The sequence below is a fragment of the Gossypium hirsutum genome, chromosome D13, assembly GCF_007990345.1.
Source record: "Gossypium hirsutum isolate 1008001.06 chromosome D13, Gossypium_hirsutum_v2.1, whole genome shotgun sequence".
Taxonomy (NCBI): Eukaryota; Viridiplantae; Streptophyta; class Magnoliopsida; order Malvales; family Malvaceae; genus Gossypium; species Gossypium hirsutum.
In genome coordinates, this window is record NC_053449.1 from 12,375,320 (window position 1) to 12,399,728 (window position 24,409).

Sequence of the window (24,409 nt, forward strand, 5' to 3'; positions counted from 1 at the left end):
CAACACAATTTGTTTTGCGATTTAACCCGACGATAATGAATGCTCGTCTTCGAAATGATATTACTGCTTATCATCAGCTGGATGATGAATATCTTCACACTACATGGGAACGTTATAAATCTTTACTTCGATGTTGTCCCATGCACAACATTCAACCAGAAACACAAATTAAGATTTTTTATAGTAGGTTGAATTCACATACAAGGAATCTTGTCAACGCATCAGCCAATGGACCTTTGCTGGATTGTACTTCTATTGATGCTAAGAGAATTCTTGAGAGAATTGCTCAAAATGATTATCAATACCCTATCTCTAAAGCTGCACAAGCAAAAACTACTCCAGGAATTATTGAATTGGAGTCAATAATTGCACTAAGTGCTCAAGTTTCTTCTCTTACAAACATGATTAAAAACATTCAAGGGACTAGTGGTGTTGCCCCTATACAAGTTGCTCAGCAAGTTAATGTTCCTACTTTTTGTTGTGAGATTTGTAGTGACAACCATAGCTATAAAGATTGTTCACAACATGATGAGAATGTTTGTTATATTAATAACATCCGCAACAATTCTTATGGTAACTCTTACTACAACTCTGCACGCAACCAACAGTTTTGGGGAACTTAGAATGCTAGACAAAATGCTGCGACATTTAGATATGGGAATACATCTACTCAGGGCAATTATAATCCAAGACAAGGGAATTACAATCAACAACAACAGAACTACAAACAACACACTAAGATGCATCCACAATAAGGCTAGACACATCCACACCAAAATTTGATGCAGCCACAACACTCTTCAATACCGAATCAGTATGCTCAAGGACATTGATAGCAACTGTACACTCAAGTTTCTACTTTTGACCCGTTAGCAACTTTTGAGGCGTTAATGTGGGAGCATATTACTCGCACGAAAGCTATCGTACAAGGGAATTCATCTTCCATTCGAGCACTGAAGGCATGATTAGGACAATTTGCTTCAAATCTAAATACTCAACCACCAGGCTCATTACCTAGTGACATGAAAAATCCTAGTCTGAGGGAAAGAACATTGTAAGGCTATCACTCTTAGGAATGGTAAAAAAACTGGCAAATCATTTATAGACTCTATTGTAGCACCTCAAGATACGAATAGAGTGATCACTGGTGAGAAGGTTGAATCTGAAGAGTTTGTCGATGCGACAAATAAAGAAGTTCCACAAATTGTCACTCATATGCCTAATGTTTGACCTTCGAAACTGTCGATGCAATCAAAGGTGTCAGCGCAAGCAGATGTATCTCTACCTTTACCTTTCCTACAAACATTCAGGAGGAATGACCATGACAAGCAGTATTAGCAGTTTCTGGACACACTAAAGCAACTACAAATCAACATTCCTTTAGTACACTCTAGTACAAATTCCAAGTTATGGGAAATTTATGAAAGACCTCTTGTCCAAGAAGAAGAAGCTCATTAATATTGAAACTATTGCACTCACAAAAGGCTGTACTACTATTTTGACAAACAAGTTTCCCCATAAATTGAAAGATTTTGGGAGCTTTACTATCCCATGCTCAATTGGCAATCATTATTTAGGCAAGACTTTATGCGACTTGGGAGCTAGCATTAATCTAATGTCATTATCTACTTTTAGAAAGTTGGGAATTGGTCACATGAAATCTACTATAGTGACATTACAACTAGTCGATCGATCATTGGCTCAACCTGAATGAAAAATCAAAGATGTCTTATTTCGTGTGGATAAATTCATTTTTTCGGCTGATTTTATCATACTTGACTACGAGCCAGACAAAGAGGTTCCCATAATTTTGGGACGACCATTTTTAGCCACTGGCCGAAATCTTATTGATATTTACAATGGTAAACTAACCATGTGACTTAATGATGAGCACGTCACCTTCAGTGTTTTTGAATCTATTCAATGCAAGGACAAATAAGAATGTCATACTGTCGATGTGCTAGATGATCTAATTAAGGAAGAATTCAATGGCCAAAGTATAATACTTTCTGAAGAGTTTGCAATGACATCTGATGCCGAGTCCTCAGACAATTGTGACAGCATGGTTGAATCTAATAATCTTGAACTCAAGCATGGATAGCAGATTGAATCCTTAGACCTAGCCAAAAGAACAACCCCAATTTTCAAACCATTTATTGAAAAAGCTCCTACTCTTGAATTGAAACCACTACCTCCTCATCTTAAATATGTCTTTCTGGGTAATCAAAATACTCTCTCAGTTATTGTCTCTGCAACACTAGATGTAACTCAAAAGGGAAATTGATCTATATTCTCAAGCAATATAAACGAGCTATTGCTTAGAGTATTGTCGATATTCAAGGTATTAGTCAGTCTTTTTGCATGAACAAGATTAAGTTGGAAGATGAAGGTAAGCAATCGATTGAACAACAAAGAAGATTAAACGAGAAGATGAAGGAAGTTTTCATAAAGGAAATCATAAAATAGCTTGATGCTGGAATTATTTACCCGATTTCTGATAGCAATTGGGTAAGTCCAGTGCAATGCGTACCTAAAACAAGTGGCATCACTATGGTTCACAATAATAAGGACGAATTAATTCCTACACGTATTCCCACGAGATGGTGAGTTTTTATGGATTATCGCAAATTGAATGCAGCCATAAAGAAAGATCACTTCCTACTTCCTTTCATTGACCAAATGTTGGATCGACTTGCTAGAAAGGCCTATTATTGCTTTTTAGACAGCTATTCTGGGTACAATCAAATTGCTATTGGATGTATTTATTCTTTGTGACGACTATTCTTCATGACGTAGTAAATTATCATTGGAACGAGACGTATTTATTTAAGGTATGCAATGACAACATCATTCGACTTTGTTATCCAGAAGAGGAAATGCTTTCAATCTTGAAGCGTTGTCATGATGCTCCTCATGGAGGTCATATTAGTGGTATGAGAACTACTGCTAAAGTTCTCCAATCAAGATTCTACTGGCTGAAATTATTCAAAGACGTCCACAATTTTATGAATCAATGCGGTAGGTGTTAGCGCACCGATTCTATATCTCGACACAATGAAATGTTGCAGCAGCCAATTATGGAGGCTAAATTATTCGATGTTTGGGGTATGGATTTTATGGGACCGTTTCTAAGTTCATTTGGAAATCTTTATAAATTAGTAGTTGTTGGCTACGTCTCGAAGTGGGTTGAAGCTGTTGTAGTCCCAAAGGATGATGCAAAGGCAGTACTAAATTTTGTTCGTAAGCATATACTCACCCACTTCGGCAAACCAAAGACATTAATTAGTGATCAGGGTACACACTTTCATTGCAACCAAGTAGCAATCACACTGAAGAGATATGGAGTTAATCATAAAATGGCTAGTACTTATCATCCGCAAACAAATGGACAACCCGAAGTATTGAATCAAAAAATTAAGAACATTCTTGAGAAGGTTGTAAACCTTTCGAGGAAAGAATGGTCTTTCTGATTGGATGACGCTTTATGGGCTTTGTGAACAGCATATAAAACTCCATTCGGGATGTCACCATATCAATTGGTTTTTTGGGAAAGCATGTCACTTGCCAATTGAACTAGAACAGAAAGTAATGTGGGAAATTAAGCAAGTGAACATGGACTATGAAGCGGTTGGAAAGAAAAGTCTGTTAGATATCACTCAACTAGAGGAGATTAGGAGAGATGCCTATGAAAACATTGTGATTTATAAGCAAAAGACCAAATGATGGCATGATAAGATTATTTTACAGCGAAAATTTTTCGCAAGTCAACAGGTTTTATTATACAATTCTTGACTTAAATTGCACCCATGTAAATTGCGTCCGTGTTGGTCTGGACCTTTTGAAATTGTCAACATATTTCCTCATGGTGTAGTCACAATTTGAGATTTACGTGATGGACACCAGTTCAAATTCAATGGACAGAGGCTGAAACACTATTTTGGCAACAGTGATCAAAAACAGGTAGAGACCATCAAATTGGTCGAAAATTTTAATTTTTACTCCGTGACTTTAGTTTATTTTATTTATGTTTTGTTAATATTTGTTTTCCTTCCTTTTTGTATAATAATTAGGTACCATTGTCGATGCATTTGCTGTCAACGCATTCCATAATTTTATACTACCATTTATTACTCATCAAAATTCAGGGAAATTCAAATTTTATCGTTGGATCAAAAATCACTCGGCCATTTGATCCTTCTGAGCAGACACAATTTCTATTGGACATAACTATTCCCGCAAGCTGTATATCTCTCCACAAACAACACGCCTCTCTATTTTCCTCTTTCACTCACTATAAATTCTCCTCTACTGTACCGACTGTAACGCATTCAAGCATCCATTTTTATTTCCTTTCTCTTCTTAAGATCATATCTTTTTAACTTTAAACCGTTTTTCCCTTCAAAAAAGATGGAAAAAAAAAGAGGCTCGGTCAAGAAATCCACCAAACTTGCTGAAGAACATGCGTCCTCTGCTACCGCAGTTCGTGAATCAAAATCCCCTAGGCCAATGCCGAAAAAGGAGCCAGTAATATTTTTGAATAAAGTGGCAAAGGGACGATTTCAAGACAACATGTTGAAGTGAAACTTCAAACCTGAGCAGAGCATTTCCCTTTCGCAACAATAAGAACTCGGTAATCAAGTCTACAAAACCAACTCGAAGATGCAATAGGAAACTTTTTGCACCCATCCTAGAAGTTCTTCTCCTTTACTGGTATGTGAGTTTTATGCTAACCTTTATGATCACGAGTTAGAGTTCATTTTTGTTCGAGAAAGCTTAATACCCTGGGATGCTACAAAAGTCAATAAGTTGTACAACACCAAGGTGGATATAGACGAACACTCCAAGTTCATTGAGGATAACACAAATGAAAAATGAGACTTGTTGTTGAAGGACTTGTGTGTCGAAAAAACATTGTGGACGGGTTCTCATCAAAAGAATTATACGATATAACGTCACTTCATGACGATGTAAGGCAAAATCTGGTTTCATTTTGTCAACTGCAGGCTAAAACCCTCTACTCATAGCACCACAGTCACCCTCGATAGAATGTCTCTAATACATTCCATTGTCAAGGGCAAAAAGTTTGATGTCGGTGCAATACTCCTCCAGGAAATTACTGACTGTGCCGTAAGGCAAAGTGAAAATCTTGGTTTTCCCATCATTTGTGATGTTATTGAGCTAGGAAAGAGGAATCGTGCCACGTGATGTTAAGGAAGTCTTGGAAAATAAGGGTCTGATCAATGAAGCCTCTATAGAAAGAATGGCTCGCAGTAAAGATATGTTGATACTGAAGGAGGCAGAAACAAGCAAGACAAGGAAGGGTAAAACCAAAACCAACAACAAAGGAACAAACCTGAATGCAGAGACATCATTATGGCGCAAAATGAAATATGTCAAAACAATTGGTCAATTCCATCAATAATAGGCAAATCAGGCTTATCGCTATAATAGAGGATATGAAGAAATCCCAGAATTTATTTTATGCTTAACCAAAGCCTGGAACAATTCTATTGTAGCCACATTAAGCCAATTGAGCCCATCCCCACTATTGGAATTCCTAGTGTTTCTACTAATCATTCGAAATTATGAACTCTCATTCGTGGATGACGACTTAAAAGACCGAGACAGATATGTGGCATCTCCTCTCATTGTGCATGTCTCTGATAACAATAAAGAAGAGAATCCACGAACATTTAAGAATTCCTGTGAAAGATTGATAGTTTTTTTTAGGATGATATTTTTCCTGAACAAGAGGACACTGTTATTGAGAAAGAAGTTGCTGCAGCAGAAGAAGAAGTTGCTAAAAATGAAAGAGAAAAGGAGAGAAAGATTTCGTTGTGAATATTATCATCACACCCAAGTTTGTGGGTGCAATTATTGACACTTTGGAGCGAGATCGGCGAAAGATTCTAAGGTAACCAGTGAGGAGTAATGTAATTTATTGGAAATAGTGGTCTACACTGGACCACTCCAGGCGGCCTCTCCTACACAGGAAGCAACCGATGATGCTGTTCTAGAGCTGAAAACTGATGAGCAATTCGAAGACCGTGCAAAGCCCAAAGAAAAGAAGAGAAAGTGCTCCAAGGATAAAAAACGAAATAAGAAAGAGAAGAAAAGGAGGAGAAAGAAGCATCATGCAACCACATCGATGGCTGAGGATAACTGAGTTAGTTTATATTAAGCTTTAGCTGTAGTATTCATGCATTGCATGTAGCTGTAAGTTTTATTTTGATAAGTACACTTTGTCATTGCATTTTTATTGTCATTACATTTTCATTTTAGTGCATTGGGGACAATGCAAACTTTAAGTTTGGGGGAATGCACATGGGCCTTGGAAATGCACCCACATTTCAATTTTTTTGGTAATGAAGCATGCAAGGTTTAATTAAAGTTAATGAAAATTGTTCGAAAATTTTTGTTACATTCAATGCTTAATTCTTGAATCATGTGAATTATCAATGAATGAGTTGGATAAATTTGACAAAAAGTTGTAGCTTCAATTTTTTTATGAATGGATTAGGTTGCATTAGTAATGGATGATTGCTATCATTCTTGAAATCTTGAATGAATCTATTTTTTACAGATGCTTTATATGTATATATAGTTATAAATTAGAGACACTCCAAAATCAGTGTAGTATGGAATGTTAAAGAGGGAACACTCTAATGCAAGAGCTAGAAAAATCAATCTGGCCAAAGGCTGTCGTTGCATGAGTGTGTGTCGGCGCAATTACGTACTCCTTAGGGCTTGTTGAACTCCATCGTTACTTCTCAAGAACAAGGGTACTGTAATGCAATGATATCCCTTATTCCGAAAAAATATATATCTATATATATAATATATAAATACTTAGTATTCTACAATAAATGCTATATTGGTATATAGAACTTAGGGTTTAAAGCATGATGGTAGCATTGATGAAGTTGCAACCTTATTCATTCATGCTTATGGATTGTCGATGCAATATTCTTTCATCTGAATGTAATTCATTCATTGGAAATTTAGAGGGTTTAAGTTTCTAGAATGATCATTTGCCTTAGTAAAATTTTTGTAGCCTTTCTAGTTTCTATTTTACTTGAGGACAAGAAAAAACTCAAGTTTGGGGGTGTGATAGCACTAGAAAGAACATAGGTTTTCCTCCTTACTTATTGGTTAAATTGTTCCCATTTAGTTATCCTGAGCATATATTTTAGCATTTTCAGTTTAGTAAATTGCATTTTATAACTCAATGAATCCTAGCCTATTTTATCCTTAATTTTGCTATCTTTTTGTATTAATGTTGCTGCCTAAGTTAATTTCAGATTACGCACAAAATTATCACCGCACCTAACAACTATCCGGATAAGAACTAAAAATGCGTGAACTGTCCACTGTGGTATAACCAACCTGTACGTACAACGACAGAATAATTTTGAGGAAAGGACACCTGTACTGTTGGAGGAGGACATAAAAAGGTTGACGTAAGAAAAAAAAATATGAGAGAGCTTTTTCTTGACCATCATCTTCTTCATCCTACCTTGAAGCTTGTGACTATGGTAGCTTAAGCCTCTCATAGGTGAGCCAAAGTGAAAATTGATGCAGATTAGCTTTTGATGAGAACACCTAAGTGCGAGACAAGAGGGAATAGAGAGATCCAGTCGAGTTGTCTAAGAATAGTATTCCCCAATCACTTCTTTCTTATTTCTTTCTAAATGCTGGTGATTACTCTCTGTTTTCTGTTGTATAGCAGTATACATGAATTCTTGGTTAAAGGTTATCTTATTAAATCTTGCTTTTATTGTGTAATCTAGGGGTTTGAATGTTTCTTAACACGGAGGTGTTATTGCAGTCACTGACACTGGAAAATGCAGTGACAATTCGAGCCAACAAGCATTACAACGGAAGTTGAGTGAGGATTAGAGGAATTTAGTCCACTTGTTCTTAATAGTGCCATGTTGCCATCACCGGAAGGTGGGGTTAATGTGCATGTTTAAGTCTCAGATTAAATAGAGAAGTGACACTTGGTAAGATATACATTGAAATTTATTGCCTCGACAATCACCTATCCTTTTATACCTTGTGAGGACTTAGTATTCTACTGAAGATTCATGTTGGGGATTCCAGTTTATCATTCTCATATTTTATTTTATTGTTTTCAAGTTATTACTCCGAGAACTATCCTTACAATTTATCTCGTTTCTATCTAGTTATTGCACAGACATTAATAGACAAAAGACAACCATCCCTATGGGATTCATATCCGACAGACTCACATTTGTCTACTATACTTGCATCGAAATTGTACACTTGCACATTATTGTTGTGACGTTAAACAATCGATCACTAATAAACCCCTCATTCCCAGTTTTGTTTCAGGATAGCCATTCTCCATCCCTTGCATTGTTGTTCCTCACTCTCTAAAGTCTCTCCCAATTGGTTTTTGATTTCCAAACTACATTATTTTGATTTTCATAATTCCCAAAGCATTAAACCTTCATAAATCTCCAAGTAAACACTCTAAAATTTCATAGTTTTCATCATCCTCTTCGCATGTTGGTTTTCCAAGTTTTCAATAAAATTTGTTTTTCTTCCATCAAAGGTAACCAACTGTCTACCTATTAGTTTTTAATGTTATTAGGCTTTTGAAAATGAATTTTTAGCCATTAAATCACATGTTTTGATTAAAAATTGAAAATAGAGTCGTTAATGGTGAATTTCAGATTTTTAAGTAAAAATGTTATTTCAAAGTGTTAATCAATAGTTTTTGATATGATTAAGAGGATTCTAAACTTTTTTTGAAGTATCGTTAAGGATTTTTTGGGTTTTAATGAATTTTTGGAAAGTTACCATAAAAATATCAAAAAAGTCAATATTATGAATCAAGTAGTTTAGTGTAGGTTAAAGGTTGAGAATTATTCGTAGGTGAATTAAAAAATGAATGAAATTGGTTTTAGGTGAAAAGATTGAGTATAGACTGAGATATTTGAATGTAGAGATTACTATGTTAAAGGTTTCGGTTATATGGGAACATAGCTTAGGCTTATGTTTTTGATTGCTTGTGGTGAGTTCTTAGCTAATTTTTGAATGTATTGTTGTGTGAATTGTTGTGTTGAATTTCCAGATTTGCTAGGACCATCTACAAGCTAGGAAAGGCTAGTTTGAGCTTTCGGCATTTTGACTAAAGCTTAGTGGTGAGTGTTTAGATTAACTGCTTGTGGACACAATTCAATGCATTATTAGAAATTTACAAATAGCCTAAATACCTACTCTAAATTCCGAGTGTAAGCTTTCTTGTACTTATGTTTACCTTGTGAGATGTATGCTTATGTTATTTTGAAATTTTTTAAATGAAATAAGATGCTTTATATGTGTTATATGTTCATGATTACTGTTGTGAAAGAGTATATGTGTAGGCATGTCATATACGCTAAATGATAGTGATAATATTGTGCAAATCATACATATGTGCAGTGAAAGTAATATGAAATCGGTAAGTAATATTTGTGTTTAAATACAAATATTTTGGCCTTGTGATATTTGAGACCATTGGATATAGTTGGCATACCATAGAATTGTTAGTACTCACCTAAATGTATATGTGATTTGGGAGTTGAGGCCCTAGGACATGTTTGGAGAGATAAGGGAATGTGAGCTAAGGTCCTTTCAACGAGACATGTTTGGTGTGTTAGAGAGTGTTAGCTTAATGCTTCACTTACGAGACATGTTTGACTCTATGAGTCTATGTGGAGTGCTAGAGATTCGTGTATTTGATGAGTGGTGATAGTAATCACTTTTATGTTTCATAACGCAAGTGTCAAATTATCACCAATTATCTTAAAATATGTATATGTGTGTATTGTGATATGCGTTTATATGGTATGTGACTACTATGGGAATTATTTATAAATATGTTTGTATGTCTTACGATGTATATATGATAGTGTATGCAATGACTTAACCAATAAACTATTAAACGTGCATGTGTAAATGTAATTGTCGAGAAGGTTGTGATTATTCTAATTATTCCATGTATGTGTTCTACTAATGCTTGATGACATGTTTGCATGGTAAATGTTCTAGGCATTCACTGAGCTTGTTAAGCTCACCCACTCCTTTTAAAACCAGTGTAGATTAGTAGCGTCTCAGTGTAAGCGGTGTGGTTCTGAGGGGTGATTCCAAGCAAGTCCACTTGAATTATTTCGTAGGTGTTATTGTTTTGGTTATGTTTGGGAATAAGGAAATATGGTAGACTATATGTTGCTTTTTGATATGATTTTTATGTTGTTGACATGGTTGTTTTGCTCAAGACTTATGGACTTTCTACTTAAATTGTTGGTTTCTTGCTCGGTCATGATTATGATGTGTTGGACTGTTACTTCAAAAAATTTAGTGACCATTTGATGAAGTGAATGATACATGATGATTAGACATTAGTGGGTACGAATTATATGCTTGTAATTGTTGTATTTTTTATGTCTAGAGCAAAGGTATCAATATTTTCAGGTTTTAATATCAACACCTCCATGTTTTTGAAAGTGCAGAAAGTTAGTAACGTAATTTGGTTTCTGTACCTTATCACGAGTATCGATACTCAGGGTAAAATAATCAATACTTTTTGAAAGGTACCGATAATTTTTGAGACTTTGGATTTTAGACGGGAAATAAAATGCTAATTTGGTATCGATTTTCCAAGCGATATTGATACCATTTGAGAAAAATATTGATAGCCATATTTAGTATCAATACCTACGTAGTCAATTTTGAGATTTTGCTAAATGGACCTTATGCATGTTAAACTAATGTTATAAGACTAACTGATGTATGTTTAGCATGTAACAATGATAGCTTAAGAGTGAGATTGACTTAAAACCTATACAAATACTAAAATAGAATACGTTCTTTTGAGAATCAGCTTTTAATTGTTGTGTATGACATGACACAGTGGTGCGGCATCCTAATATTCAAGCTCGACGACCGGGCCGAGTATAAGGTGTTACAATTTGAGCACATTTTCCTTTAGCCAATGTAAACGATATGGTTATGACTAAATTTTTGTCAAATGAAAATAGATACAATGACTTTGAAATTAATTAAACATAGTGATGCTCAAACTTAAAAAAGAAGTAAAGATCATAATGGTCCATAATTAAAAACAAAAAAAGTGAAAGCTCTTGAAGAGATTGAAGATGAAATTTGTGTAACACCCCTCGTCCGACCCAATCATTGGGTCCGAGCTATAGGATGTCGCACTCGTTGTCGAACCAACTACGGTCAAATACATAGCAATAATCATTCACACAAGCAATTTAATGTCAATTACATTCAAATCATGTTAAAAAATTAAATTCGAGTCTAAATCAAGCTTTCAAAATGTATTTTTATCAACCTGAGCATGAAATAGGACCAAATTACAAAGTTTTAAAAGTTCATGGCCGACGTCGTGATGTCACCTCTTCCACGCCGTGAAGTTGCCAAATGGTTTGTCACGACACGACTTCAGGTCACTCGACTTCATGATGTGGCTCACTGTCGATCGACATTACGACGAGGGAGGTTGGTAGTCAGGACATAGGGTCTATTTTTGGTAAAAATTGAACCGTTTGGTACCTATCTCAAATTTTCCTAACGTACCTATCCTTTTGTGCACCAAATATCAACTTCAACTGATTCAAAACGTACCTAAAACATACCAATTCAAATTCTTAAAAAGGCATTAACTACATACAAATCAATTAAACCTAAACAGATCAATATCATTAGGGCATACCAACCAAATTATTCAAATTGTCTATCCTTACCTATGTCAAATCTATCAAAATATGTCACTCATATATCCATAGAACATGACGTCTTTTGCATAAAAGCACTTATGTGTCCAACACCATAAGCAATACTAAAACACCAATTCAACATGGTTTAAAAAAACTTGTCACAAGTAAATACATATTGAGTCACCTACATACATGCCGCAACTCTTAACTCAAAATGACTAAATAGCTACTAAAATGAGGATAGTGTAAGATTGAAGACAATCTAACTTGACATGTTTCGCAAGGTAACGATCTACAATGAAAAGGGAAAACAACTAGGTAAGCATAAAAAATGCTTAGTAATTTCATATGAAATTTAAATTACTTACCTTAATCAATTCAATAAGCTAAATTATTAATCACATTAGGATTCAATATGGCTTTCCTTAACATACATTGATGCAACATATACATGCCATCATATACAACCAGATACGTTAGTCAATTTGCATCAGAAGTACCTTAGGCAAGAATTCATATAACACATCTCAAATTAAATACATATGCAATACATTTCTAAAACATTTCAAGTTTTCATTTCCATTAGATTAAAAACTTCTCCCGAGGGAACTATAGTAAAATGGATTCGGGTACATGGGAATATTTTGCTAATACAAGCTGACATATATCAGGGTTGCTAACACAAGCTAACATTTTAATGGAATTGCTCACACAAGCTGATGCCATATCGAGGTTACCCGTCTGGGCTAAACCAAATATATATATAAGCCGAGAATCTACAAAAAACACAAGATCTCATAACAACATGTAAATCCTTGATCAATTACGTGTATAACTCTAATGACATGCCATACGTATCCTAATCTTTTACTATGTTCACACGAGCATCGTTGTCGTCTACATATCATTAAGAAACTTTGTACTAGTTTGCATATTTCATTACAAGTCCTATAATTATTCAACATTCAAATCGGTACTGTTGGAAAATATCCGATTTGAAAATGACTTTATTTCAGAGAAAAATTAAAATTTGAAAATTGACCTAGTTTGTGATATTTATAACAATAAACCTTAGACCGAAATTTTACTTGTGTTTTTAGATAGGTGGATCCTTGATGTTTTCGAGCTTTCAACCAAACGATTTTCTATGCTATTCTCGTACCCCAAACTACTTCGAGTTTGGGCTTAAACCAAATGAATTGACTAATATGTCCTTAGTCTAAACATGTCCTTAGTCTAATCAAAAATGGGCAAACCGATTGAAAGACTAATATGTTGTCTATCAAGTCCAATTGGGGAGATGCTTTGTCTTGGGCATCAGAGTGAATGACTCTAGAAAGAGAGAGACATAGATGTGACTAACTAGACTCACAGTATATTGGACTGGACCTAAGAATAATAGATCCTTAATTCATTCATGGATTTATTCACTTATGACGTTCATAGTGTGGCATACCTAAATCATAAGTGGATGGCGGACTATGTACGCGTGACTTGTATACTTTGATGTAAGTAAAAGTCTAAGTTCATTGGGTATACAAATTCTACAATATGTAGTGTCATTCACAACAATGGAATTCATAACCTGAAAATTGGGTAAATGATATCCTCTTATTAGCACTACATGGTTGATGAAAAGTAAATGTGGTCACGGGTCATTCGTCTTTGTGATGAATGACTTAATTACTATTTGATAGAAATTGACTTTTCAAGAAGGAAGATATAATAGTTACCATGAGATAAAATAGGATCATATTGGGCTAATGAATGTTATCCCGAAGATATTAAGGATATCCTATGAGGGTAACACACTTATGACAAGGTCATTAGACGAGCACTTATCAAATTGCTTTCGTAATGGTATGTCATTGGGCAAAGCTTAGCCACGATACTATAGTGGAATGAATTCATGACTAAATAAGTTTATAACTAATAGGTGAAAAGCTAAATCTTAATAATAAATAATTTGATCCCTAATTGCATATGTCCAATCGTTCCTTACGCTAGTTCGTTGAAACCAGATATGAATTGCATGTTGAATCAAGTGAACAGAAACAGATAGAAATTGAGAAAATGGATAAATGGGAAAACATTTGGAAATGAAATGTGGTTTTCTCCAAAACGAAATCAAAATGGAGAAATGGAAACATTTGGAAATGAATGTGGTTTTCCCTAAAATGAAAATGAAAATGACCTGAAAATGAATTTATGGTTTTCGAATTAAATTAAGTTTGAAAATGGAAATAAATTATTTGGTCATAGTAAATCGTTGAATGTATAAATATTAAATATATTTTCTCATAGATTCTTTTACAGTAAAGTCATCATGATTTTAATGGAATTAGAATTGGGTTGAGAAGATTATTTAATTGAAAATTAATTGAGATGTTTATTTTGGGAAATAGAAAAACAAATATCGGGTTGGATCGAATTATAAAGTACTAGATTAAAAGTCTAAAAAGTACTTGTAATTGGACCCGATATGAGAGAGGCCCAAAATCCCCTCATCTTAAAGGGACGGATGGAAAACTGATATGTCATAATTTGATATGTAAAATTAGGCTCCCTAATACACTTAAAAAGCTTGTTTCCGAGAAATTGGTATGTTTTTATTATGTTTCTACTTAATTTCTATTATTAACTTTAATAACGAGCTTTTTATTTCTTTTGAGACCCGAAATGGCTAAATGCGCCATCAAAGACCTAATGGTTGGTTGAGTGTTGTAATGAGTCATTAGAGGCCTGAACGTGAGCGAAAACATCGCCCAAAAAGGGGTATTGTGCTATCAAAGTTTGGAAGTCGTGATACCCCAAACAATGCTGAATTCAAAAGGATCAAGGCTTTGTTCAGCGATTTAACTACTAGTTTTGGATATCGCGATACTCAGCTCCCAAGGACTCCCCCATTTCAAAACTGGACCTAATATCGTGATACCAAACCCTGGGTATCACGATATCACTGTCAAAAGGAGAAAAAATTGACCAAAAGGGTAGTCCTTGTCCAGCATGTCCCCAATCAAAATTATACGCTGAGGGGAAAATTGGTCAACAAAATTGGGTCTGATATCTACTAAAAAAGGCCAAAATATTGGTTGAAGAGAGACAGTCACTTAGACACTAGACTTAGATTAGTTTTCTTAGTTTTCTCTTCATCTTTTAAGGTTTAGTTTTCTCTTCTCTTCTCTTCTTTTCTCTTCTCTATAGATTAGGTTTAATTTCCCTGCACATTTTCTTGCCTTTCTTGGCTCCATAGTTGGTAGTTAAGTTAGTTATTATTGTAGCTACATTTTATTTACTTAGTTAATCATTTAAATTCTCTTGTATTTACATTTTAATCCTAGTTTAATGCTAATCAATTTTATTTAATTTCCTGTATTAAAAATTACTCATTTAATGTTCATGTTTACTTCTTTGCTGCCATTGTTGTATCCAAGCTTTTGCAAGAAAGCTTGGGTTTTTATTGATTTGCTTAAGGTTTAAGTTAATTTTAGTTTTATTTGATTTCTTGTTGACTATGGGATTCAATATGAGTATGAGCAGCAAAATATTTAGGGGTTGGTTTATGGAAATGTTGGGTAATTGATTTTTGGATTTGGGGACTAAATTGCAAACTTGGATTAAATCGAATAGACTTGAAAACTTAGGATTAACACCCCTGAGGGAAAATTAAGATAATTGAGACCGATAGTAGATCTTATTGGGCACCAATTTGATAAGTCCCAGGTTAGTCGGTGAGGTTAAGAGATAAATCGTACTAATTTACCTAATTTGGTAAAGTTGAGGCCAAGAGGTAAAATGAAGTCAATTTAGAAGTAATAACAATTTAGATACCTAATTTTAAAGTGAACCAACCACATGGAAATCAACCAACCGCTCTTTGTTATTGTATTTACTCGTATTTGATAGTTGAGTAGTTTTATCTTCTTTACAATTTAGTCCTTTGCAACTTTTAGTTAGTTAGTTAGTCTAATCCAACTCTTGAATGGTTTGTCATACTATAATATCTAGTGAGAAATTATTTAGACTCTTTAATAACATGCTTGTATCTATAATTCACTTAATCGTTGACTCCTTTGGGTTCGATCATCGGAGTACTCTTGTACCCCATTGTACAAATATCTTACAACTGGTCTGTCACACTTACAGATAACGCAAGTAGTTATTGATTATTTGATTGTGTTTTGTTTTGATTTCTCTCGTGGTCCGCGAGGATGGCGAGAGGCGGTCACAAACCTTAGTATTATTAACTAAGGTTGTTACCCTCTATACTTCTAGTTAGACTAGGTGTTTGTTTTTCTAGTTGAAATGAACTTCTACATTTCAACAAGGGTTTTACTTATTTTCCATATAAATATATGGCACGAGTATGGCTAAATACAAAAATTTAAGATATTGTTACTCTGCTCGAAAATAGTTAGAGTTTATTCTCTAAGTGTTAAATTTATATTCCAGAATAACAATTTGGTTAGTTTCTATTGAAAAGATATTTTACTTTAATACTAAAAATAAAGAAAACTATTTACGGTTTTGTGTTTGATTTGAACCGTTTGAGCCCACACTCAAAGCATTTCATGGTACGAGAATAGCAGAGAAGGTCATTCGGTTTAAAGCTAGGAACGACAAGGATCCGTCTAGCCGAAAATACATGTGCGATTTTAGAAAAGGGTTTATTACTATAAATATCATATATCGTCTCGGATTTCAATTTTTTAATTTTTCATTGTGCAAGAAAACCGCTTTCGAACTAATTTTTTTCCAACAGTAAGTTCATATAGAACTTAATATCTTATTTTATGTTATGTGTAATTTTGGGTTTGGTTTTATATGTGTTTAGATATAATTAAAACACTAGTGAAATTTGCATGCATGGCTAGTAAAGGGTTAAATTGAAATTTTACGTGATCGTTGGTTACTATGTAATAGTACAGGATACAAATGTGAAAGTTGATTAATTACAAGGTATGTAAATGAAATAAGTGGTCATGTACACGGTACGATATGAATTATGGTTGATTTCAGGGATTGGTAATGATATATATATGAAAATGATTTCTATGTGAACTTAGTAAAAGGATAGGAAACAATTGGCATGCAAATAGATTTATACGCGTTCTTGATTAGATATTTTACATGTTATAATAAGATCTAGCATCTAATGCAAACTCTTGGGTTATAAGCATGTGTGAAGCATCATAAAAAGCTCTCCATGTCTATAGATGATTTATATGAGTTGTTGCATGAATATGATGATGTATGATATGTACGCATGTAAAAATAGGTATGGAAGAGTATGAATTAGTCGAGTGAGTGAATGAATCCAGGTAATTGTAACTAATGTTAAGTGAGTAAATCATTCATTTGTGATGCCCCCAGTAGGGCAGGTACATTGCTAACCGAACAAATAAATCACGTTGACAACAAGTATACTCATGGTGTAGCCTTTGGTAAAATGTAAACCGAACTGGTAGAACACGACATAAAGATGCTTAAGTCCATGTGGCTGAGACCCATGGCATAGTATGACAATGAAAATATTCATGGTGTTTCCTTCGATAAGATGTAAATCTAGTTGGCAGATCACGACATAAAAATAGGCATACAACCATGTGGAAGAAACCCCATGGTATCATCTGAGATAGTCTGGCGAGATAGTATACACGTAATTCTCTGTGAATCTTATGTGGCATATTCTGTAAAGCCTGTGTGGCATATTCCATAAGTTTGTACGTCTTATTCTATAATGTCCTTGAAGTGAAGTTTGGTCAAACGCTTTTATGTCATGATCTGGATAAGCTTTGAGAATTCTTCACTACCTAATGCTATGGTAAATATCTCGTAAGTGTGAAGGTATCTTTGTTTGGTTAGTCTTATGGTAGAATTTGTATATGATCTAAAAGATATTCCTAAAAGAGTTCCCACAGTGTTTATAAAAGAGGGAATCCTCCATAATAATTCATCTGTATAAAGAACTTGGTCTAATAATATATATGAATGGTCTATGTTTTTGCCATATTTGAGTTTATCTACGCTATGTAAGGAAGTGATCTGAGTTATCTAGTATCCACCAAATCTGAATAGTTTTCATGTTACGTACAGAGGCCATCTGGAATATAAGTTGTTTGTCAAGTTAGGCATTCTCATGATAAGTAACATAGTCATCTAGAATTCTTTAAAATGATTTAGAACGTTTCATTATCAATATAAGTTATGATTTGGGGTTGGTTTAAGAGATGATCTTATTGGTATTCTAACAGTTACTAGAATCAGTATTAGAATCTGCCAAAGGTAAGGTAAGTATAAAGTTCATCTTAAAAGTTCAGTTAGTTTAATTATCTGTAAAGAATAGTATCTGTGAGTAATCATCCTAGAGGAAAAAATTCAATGTCTGTTTGAAAAAGAATCCTCAATGACAGGTTCTAAATGAATATTCTTTTGAGAAGTATATTTGCTGAGAAGGAAATGATATATGTATTTATTGATGAAATCTAGAATCAATCCAAAGAGTGATTTTTGAACTGATTAGTCAAGTATGGAAGTTGATGAATATGCATATGCCAATATAGGAAAGTATCCGCAAAAGGAAAAGATGAAATCCAAAATCCTCAAGATGAGAAGTTCAACTAAAAAGGTTTCAAGGTAATTCGGGTTAAAACTCACTTAGCCCATGTGAACTTACCAATATTTATTCATAATTAAGGTCCCGCTGTAAGAGAAGGTACACCATGAGGGGTCAAGCCTGGACTGTGCCAAAGTATCAGTTTGAGTTATGATATTACGTATACAGAGGACATCATAGGAGTATGGCGTGTATTACTCTACGCCATGAAGAGTTTCCTTGTAACCAAATTTTATATTGTAACGTTATACACTATTAATAGTTCTAATGTATATAATTAATATCCTCTTTTATATTAACGAATAGTACAAAATAAATAAGATGTAAGTTTAAAAATAGTTTACATCGGTTATATAAATTTCTATTAACGGTTGTGTTATAACATCCAATATCCAGATCTAGTAATTTGGGTTGGTAGAAGGTGTCACAATTTATTGGTATCATAACTTTTGATTTAGCTGATCCTATCGCAATCAAGTGAGAAACAGTCTTGTATGCATAATACGCTGGACCTGGCTTAGTCCCTTAGGTACATTAAAATTTTCTATCTATAGTGGAATTTGTTATATTGGTTGACAATGTGGTAAAAAAAGTTGGAAAATAAACGATAGCTTCATTGATAAATGACAAGAAGGATAGTACATGAGGAATAGAAAGAGGAAGTACAAGGCAAGTGGAAACACGAAAATATAAACACTTTTTCACGCACTTTTTAACTCAAATTCATATAGTTTCGATAAAATTCTTGTCGAAAAATATATAATAATTATAAAATAATTAAATTGTATTTAAATTTTTAACATGTTGAAATTTAATTAATTTTATAATTAATTTTGATTAATTTTGATCATTTTTGACAGATTCGCACCAAAAGCGAAAATTGGCTCGGTAGACATTGCTAGAAGCTCAAAACTGAGAACTGATTCTGAAGCATCAAGATGAATTAATTTTTTAGCCTAAGACGGTCCAAATTATGAATATTAATTCATAATGTAATTAATTTTAATTTTAATCCAAATTATTTTGGGTTAAATAAATTATTATTAATTAATTATGAAAATATGCCCAATTAGGCTGAACCAAGAAAATTGATCCGACCGAGCACTGGGCAGCCCAATACCATCCCACATGTTGATCCAATCAGCTTTTTTGGCTAATTATTTGGCTTGTAAAACAACCCTTGAAAACTCCTTCAATTTGCATTCAAACCCCTCCACTTATCATGCCTTCCTAGATTTGCCCCTACCTTAAAATAGCAAGTTTGAAACCTTCAAACTAGCCATGGAAGGATTCTATGGCTGCTGATTTTTTCTATTTTTAGTAGCCATCCCAACCTATAAATACCCCCTTGGCTGCTCATTTCAAACACACTTCAAAACCTCTCATCCTTTCACTTCTCTCTCACTTTCTCTCTTCAATCCCCTTCCATTGTTCTTCATTTTCTTCCCCATTACCTTGTCGACTTCACCTCTTAAAAAAGAGTCCTTCAACCACCATTTGGAGCAGCATTCAAGTGTTCATGGAAGCCTCGGTTCAATAAGAACAAGCGGAGAAGAAGAAGCGGAGCAAACTAGTCAAGCCTTGAAAAAACATCGGATTTGATTCTTGTTCCTTATCTTTTTTATTTTATTGTTGTTGTTATGAACATGTCTAAGAATAATTGTGATTTTGATGTGTTTAATTTAATTCATATGGCTTAAATTTAATTTGTGTTAGGTTGATTGCGTTTTGTCTACTTAATTTATTAAAATTGTGTTTGTGTTTTTATAGGCCTTGGTAAGATGTTTGATTAAGTAAAACCATGACTAAGTTATTCTTGCATTACAATTGTAAGGTAACTAATGAATTAATTATTTAAATGGATTGAAATTGTAATTAATTGACACGATACTTAATCAGTGCATGTTTAATCATCTAAGGTAGCTGAGGGTTAAATTAGCAACAGTATCTAACGATACATTAGCCTTGCATAACTTGCAAGATTATTGTGATTAAACTGTTTCAAGGTAGGAATACATTGTTACCTCACGTAATCTTTTATGTGCTTATGAAATTGAATTAATTGTTTGAATAACCATAGAGGTATGTACAAGAGATTATTTTTAATTTCATAAGTATGTATGTGCAGTAACACATTTGCTTATTAAAATTTGTTTAATCGGTTGAATTGATATAGAGATATAGTCAAGAGCTAAATGTGATTTTGGTAGGTGAGTATGTTCATAAGTTAGCAAATTACCAAGTTACCATGAATTTATTCATAACAACATGAACACGAGTTTAGTAATTCTAAATTAAGAAATGTAATTAATCTAACACAATTATGTCATCTTGATTAAAATCATATTTTTAAATTGTGCACTAGAACTTTTATTTTCTATTTTTTTATTTTCCTTATTTAAAAATCTTAATTTTTAATCACCTCCTCAAATCAAAATATTTTTCTTCACCAAAGTTTATTAATTGTATTCATAAATAATTCTTTTCAAAGTCCCCGTGGGTATGATAACTCGACATTTACTTGTCACTTTATTACTTGTTCCGATTGTTTACACTTACACATTTTTGTCGTTCCAAGTTTTTGGCACTGTCGGGGACTATTTTAAATGTCATTATTTATGAATTTGTGAATTTTGCATTTTCATTTATTTTTCTGTTCAATTTTAATTTAATTAATTTTTTTTGTGTTGTTTCAGGTGTTTATGAGTATTGACCGAATCATTGATTTACTCCCCGTAGACCCTGAGATTGAAAGAACTTTTCGACAACAAAGAAGACAAGCAAGTTAGAAAATGACCAAAGAGATGAACTACGAAAATCTAAATCAAGGAAATGGAGCAAACCCTGCTCAAAATACTATCATTATTGCTGATGATAAGGATAGAGCTCTAAGACAGTATGCCGTGCTTGTGTTTCATGATCTTAATCTGGGTATCAGGAGACCCAAAATTGAGGCACAACAATTTGAGCTGAAGCCAGTCATGTTCCAGATGCTTCAACCAGTGGGCCAATTCAGTGGAATGCCTACCGAAGATCTTTATCTTCACTTAAGACTGTTTATGGAGGTGAGCGATCCTTTCAAGTTAGTTGGAGTACACGAAGATACGTTACGAATAAAGTTGTTCCCATATTCGCTAAGGGACAGAGCTCGAGCCTGGTTGAACTCATTGCCACCAAATTCCATTTCCACATGGCAAGAGTTAACAGAAAGATTCCTCATAAAGTATTTCCCGCCTAGAAAGAATGCTAAGTTGAGGAACGAGATCACTGTTTTCCAACAAATGGATGATGAGTCATTGTATGAGGCATGAAAAAGGTACAATGAATTATTAAGGAAGTGCCCTCATCATGGAATCCCTCATTGCATCCAACTTGAGACGTTCTATAATGGTCACAATGCTCACACGAGGATGGTAGTTGATGCTTCTACTAACGGTGCTCTCCTTTCTAAGTCTTACAATGAGGCTTATGAAATCATTAAGAGAATTGCCTACAACAATTATCAAAGGCCAACCAATCGAGCAATGTTAAGAAGACGAGTCATTGGAATACATTAAGTGGATCCACTCACTTCACTCGTATCTCAGGTATCTTCAATTTCTTCAATGCTTAAAAATTGTACCACTAATTGGTTTAACAGTTTTGCAGCTTAACCACCCAATCAATTTGAAACTATAGCATTTGCTTATTGCAGGGACGACATTTGTTCGAAAAATGTCCATCAAACCCAGAATCCGTGTATTACATGGGTAATCAGAACTTGAATTGACGAAGGCAAGGACTGCATTCCAATTTTTATAACCGATCTTGGCAAAACCACACTAATTTTTCTTGGAATAACCAAAGGGCTGGAACCAGTAACACTTATGCCCAACCTAGACCGACCCAGCCACCTACTTTTACCCAACAAGTTCAGAAGCAACCTCAAGCTGAAACTTCCAATGGTTTAGGAAACTTTTTGAAGGCATACATAGCCAAAAATTATGCCTTAATCCAAAGCCAAACAGCCACATTGAAAAACTTGGAAAACCAAATGGGCCAGCTTGCCACTAAACTCAGAAATTGTCCACAAGGTGCTTTTCCTAATGATACGGAGAATCCAAGAAATTTGAGGAAGGAGCATTATAAAGCATTGACACTGAGGAGCAGAAAGACATTAGAGCCCAACACTATCGAAGTTGAAGAGGAGCCAACTGATGCTCAAAACTCAATGGAAGTTCAACCGAGTGTTGAAATTCCAGTTTCACTAGAACCAGAATCTGCAAAATCTAATAAGGTAACTTCTGAATCGGTTAATTCTAATAAACTAACAGAGTCGTTAGATGCAGAATTGCCACATAAGATGAATCTACCAGTTCCAGAAAAGAAGCCTCCACCACTCTACCCTGAAAGGCTTCAAAATCAGAAACAAAAGATAGTCTAGTAAGACAGGAGATAGCCCTAACCTCAATAAATCACACCTAAAGAAAATTCTCCTGTTTCACTAGAGGAAGCATGGTGTGGTAGAGAACTAAAAAGAACCATTGGTCATTTTGGGTGTAATGTCTCTATTAAACCTCAGCCAATGGAAGATCAGTGGTGTGAACTAGGGAACCTACAGAGTGCGCGGACTCCACTAGCATACTAGGAGCTACAAGAAGGGCGGGAATTGGAGAAGTATGAGTTTCTGGTGTAATAAGCCATTTTCTTGAGTCTACGCCGTGTTAATTACGGGCATTCACTATCCTCAGTTTCTTAGGTGCTTCCTTCCACCCTAAGCCTCTTCAGAGTTTTCTTCACTACTATTTTTAATTGAGCAGCAGTAGCCATTTCATTTGCACGGGCCTCAACTAGAATGGCGGAGACATCCATGTTGTGTGTTGAAATAGGCGTAGTTTGGGAAGTTGAAGAAGACCCTACACCATCAATATGAGAGTTAGCCCAACTACAAGAAGAAGGTGTACCATGATCTATAATATTTTAGTGGCATGGTCATAGTCCACAAATTTCGTAGAATAAAATAAGAAGATCCCTTAGGCACCCTACTAAAACTTGTGTCAAATCACCAGTGGCATTATGAGGCCATGTCACTAAAGCGAAAAGAACATTATGGTCATCCACCCATATTAGAAGGCCATTTGGTCGACAACTATTTGGACTTGAATCTTGTAGGCAATATCAAAAGATATTTCTAACTAAGACAACTTTTACCAACTCTAGTACACGCCCTCCCCTCGGTTATTTGAATTAATCCCAAGCAACTTGGGAGTCAACTGGCTAACTTTGTGCACAGGTACATTCTCGAGGAAGGGACTATCACGTAGGAAAATTTAAACCCAGTCTCAAGTTTGCAGATAACTCTCACATATTTTTCTTTCTTTAAATGAAGATTCCAAGTCCAGTTTTGGATTATGGGCTCACAGCCTTGCAGTATGCTAAAGTGAGCATTACCAATTTAAGTACCTTGTCTTTTTACCTTTAACTGATAAAACTTCTGGAATACATCTAGCATCGATGGCTCATTATGCATGAAATGATCGATGAAAAAGGCCACCAACGTCTACCAATATAAGGTTGTTAGTTGCTCGGATGCTATGTCGTACTTGTTTAGTACTAAATAGAAGAAGGGGTGGAGAGGCAGATGAAAGCCAGGCTCTAGCAAGATGAAAGGAAGAATTAAACCCTGGTATTATCGCTTAGACAACAACCTCGGGGTCGTCAGAAGTCGCAGGAAAATTTTTGTTGACAGATGCATCGGGCTCCAACATATTGATTCAACTCATTTTCTGTAGTGCTACATTCATACATCAAAGCCTCTGCGCATGATGAGGTGTCATCGGGACCTTTGGCTTCAAACATATTGGACCTGTGAGATTGTTTTGGTTGCTAAGTCCACGGATTCTTCCTCGAGTGGTGGTTCTAACAATTTTGTATTAAAGAAAAGAAAAGAAAGAAGAGTGGGTATTACCTCAAGACAAGAATGAGAACTGGATAAGACGAAAGAAAAAAGCTTAGACAAAAAAGAAATATAAGGTTTCGATGATAAAGTAAAGTGTTTGGAAAA

At 34.6% G+C, this 24,409-nt stretch overlaps 1 non-coding gene across 1 annotated transcript; it reads right to left on the bottom strand.

Annotated features, from left to right (window-relative positions):
- Window positions 1–21,614: 21,614 nt before the first annotated feature.
- Window positions 21,615–21,721, bottom strand: LOC121225849 (small nucleolar RNA R71). Its single transcript, XR_005923752.1, has one exon. It is a non-coding gene; the product is annotated as a small nucleolar RNA R71 (small nucleolar RNA).
- Window positions 21,722–24,409: the final 2,688 nt, after the last annotated feature.